Genomic DNA, 3,817 nt, shown 5'->3' with positions numbered 1-3,817 from the left:
CCCTCCTCTCCGTCTCTCCTTCGGTGTTCCGGGTCCGTCTCGGTAAAATAGGAGGTTTGGCTTTTGTTTCGTCGAATTCGAGAATGTTGCCCGAACAGCTTTTACGGAACCAAAAACAGCAGAAAACAGGAACCGGCACCTTGGCATCTCGTTAATAGGTTAGTTCAGGAAAATGCATCAAAATGATATAAAGTATGGATAAAACATGTAGATATTGTCATAAAACTAGCATGGAATATAAGAAATTATAGATACGTTGGAGACGTATCAGTGGGTTAGACTTAAATGTGTTTTGAATTTTCTTCTTAATGCTCCTTCACTTGATAATACTTGATGCTCACATTTTTCTCGCGCCTAGCTGAAAGGCGTTAAAGAAAAGCGTTTATGGGAGACAACCCATGTTTTATTTACATTAGTTTTTCTTTTTGTTGAGTCTTGGAAGTTATTACTCCTGTAATAACCTCTCCTTATCATTTTTATTTCATTTTTGTGCCAAGAATAGCCTCTAATAGGAAGAAAGTAAGATTTGGGGAAGTTGTTGTCCTGAAAACATATTCTGTGCTGTTACCATAAAAATTCGTAAAAATAACCAGAGCGGAATTTTGAGCTGTCATTTTTTATGCATATGCCCCAGGTTATTATCTAACTTTCGTAGTTTACCACTTTTCGAGATAGCAACAGAGGATTTTCGGAAAAATCGATCTTTACCTGCTGTTCTATTTTGACAGATTTCTACACTATTTGCATTTGCCTCTTCAGTCTCTTTCTTTTTTAGTAATTTTGATCAAATAGATTTTTTAAAGGTTGATACAATATATTATGCTTTAATAGATGTTTGATATATGTTATTACCGAATCCAAGTGGATTTGTTTATTTTGATTGTACTAATGCTGCTAATGAAGAATTGTGTGAAATTTTGTATGAAGGAAGTTTTCAAGTGTAGGGAAAGAAGAATGATATGATGGGATGAAGAATGGACAAAAGCTCAAGTTTGGGGATGCCTTCGCACCCAAGACATATTAAAGAGATACTAGCATCAAAGCTTGGGGATGCCCAAGGCATCCTCTTCATCAACAAAAGCAACATGAGGTTATCTCTCTATGCGCTATATTTTTATTGCTTCATACGCTATGTGTTGTTCTTGGAGCGTCTTTCTTTTTTGTTTCTTGTTTAGTTTAGTTTTTGTTTTCTACGTAGCATATGTTGGATCCGGCATATTTGTTTTGTAGAAATACCCGCTCCTTTTTAATTGCATAGAAAGTTATTGTTCGGTGAGTGTTCTAGTTTTCTAGTACTTTGCCTTTAGCTCTTGTTCTTTCACTTGAATTTTGTTATTTCTTTACTTATATATGATTAGCTCTACGGTCCATTTCATCTCTCGAAGAGTTATTTTAAATAAGTTGATTGGTGTTGAATCTGAGTAAAATATTTCATGACTATAGTGATGCAAAAAGAAGCTTGTCTAGCTCGTGGAATAGACTTTGGCATGTCATGTTGAATGTTATTCTTGTCATATGATTAGTATTTATCGTTGTATCATAGACTTGTTTCAAATGGCTGAGAGTGCATAATGTGTCATTGAAAGTATCATGTGTTGTTTATATCATAAAAGCATAATATTGTGGTATTCTCCTTTGATGCTTTATTGGGTTGACTTGGCGCATGCTTACACCATGTTATGATTACAAAAGTCAACTAAATCCTCTATGATCGTTTAGTTTTTGACTTGTAATATCACTTTATGATTTTATTGATAATGTTTTGTTGCTATGCATGATTATGTCCATTATTGCTCTCTCTTAGTTGGTCGCTCCCGGTCTTTTGCTAGCCTTGCTGTCTTGAGTATGATCACTTGTGCATCCAACCACCATTAACCAAAGTTTTCCAATTGTGTCCACCATATCTACCTAGTAGCATTATTGCTATTCCAACTAATTCATCATGTTTTTTATCTTCCAAATTAAATTTTGGCATGAGAAAATTAGTTAGTAAAGCTCTCACGAACTTGATGGCACATTTACTTTCTTGTACTTAATAAATTTGATCATTGGGACTATCTTATGAATTTTATATGTTTGCAAATTGCGAGTTGGGAGTTAGTAGAACCATGCTTTCATGAGGAACACTTTCGACATTGCACTTATATCTAGTTGATGTCATGTTCTTTTGTTTATGGATGCCTAGCGGTGCGAAATAAAATGGAAACTTATAAGTCCATGGAGTTTGTATATGAGTTAGGAAAACACCTGGGTCGCTAATCTAAGCCATGCATCATTCATGATGGAAATTTACATCTAATCCGTAGTGAGCATTCTATGAAGCATTTGCAATAAAAATCTATATCCATAGTAAATAAAAATTGCTGAGATGCTCACTGTATGTTTGTCTTGTCATTTTGGCATGGGATTGCTCCACAAGAGTACCTCCATATCATCGGGCAAGAGGTACCCCGTTGGCGATTCTCAATGATACATGTATACTTACAATGACAAGAACTTATTTGGGACCTAAGTTGAGTAGCATGAGGTTTAGGTACTCGCATTCAAGGGGCATGAGATTTTCAACTTGTGATTTGCAAGCATATAGCTCATTTTTGACTCACATTAACTTTAACCATTCAAGATGCTTATGATTAGGGTAATGAGAGCTCAAATCTAATAAGTACCATTCTTTTTTGGAAGGTTTATAAAACTTTTATCTTGCTTACTCTTCAAAGAGTCTCTCTTTTGCTTTTATGTTCAGCCATCTTCTACTTTATGCACCGATTTAAGAGAGCATATTTGTCATTCTTAGTGCAATGTGCATAGTACCAAAGTTATTATTGATTGATTCATGATTGTGCTATTGCTTGCTTCCTCTGGGGCCACATTTGTATCTAGTCACCCTCCCGGGCTTTTAGGGTGTCCTAGCATTTATGTTTTTGCTATTCCATAAGGACATGTTGAGTACCACTTTATTATGTTTACTCTATGATCATAAACAACACAGCTGCTTTCAATGCACTGTTATTCATTATGATTCTTTGTTTGAGTTACTTCTCATGTTATAACATAGTTGTTAGTTCTATTGAATTGTATCTACCATGCCTATGTTGCGGTATTCTCTAGATCTCAGCTCACAATGTTTTACCATGCTTGATCAAGATTGTGTTGGCTTCATGTCACCCCTCAAAAATTATCTTTGTTATCACTTACCTGCTCGGCTGACGAGCGGGGAGTTAAACTTGGGGATGCTTGATACGTCTCAAACGTATCTATAATTGCTGATGCTCCATGCTTGTTTTAAACCAATTCATATATGTTTTGTGCTCGATCTCCAAATAATCATGAAACATGCAAAATAGATGAAATAACATAAGTATTGTGTCCCAATATGAAATATAACAATGAATAACAGCAAATTATGATATAAAATAGTGATGCAAATTGGTCGTATCAGTCATTAGTTCACTACTATAATACTGGAGTATTTGTTAGTGCATCTCCAAGAACATAAAGTGGAATCATGTTTGAGAAACCTATCACATCACCAGACGCTGTCATTTGCACTATTGTACCATATAATAGCAGATTCATGCAACAGGTACATGAACACCAAGGGATGCTCTTAGTCATCTCAAAGTGTGCATCCTTGAGAAATACACATCTGTTTATCAATTGGGAGTGTCTTCAACATGCAACTTTGAACAAATCTGCATAATTATAATATTATGAAAATATTTTTCATGACAACCTTTTTTCTTTACAATGTATTTTAGGGATGTTTGGGTTTCCTCATTATTATATCAGTGCCATTTTCCTGTTTTCTGCTGTTTTT

This window comes from Lolium rigidum, chromosome 2, assembly GCF_022539505.1.
Source record: "Lolium rigidum isolate FL_2022 chromosome 2, APGP_CSIRO_Lrig_0.1, whole genome shotgun sequence".
Classification (NCBI taxonomy): Eukaryota; Viridiplantae; Streptophyta; class Magnoliopsida; order Poales; family Poaceae; genus Lolium; species Lolium rigidum.
This window is presented reverse-complemented; position numbering follows the sequence as displayed.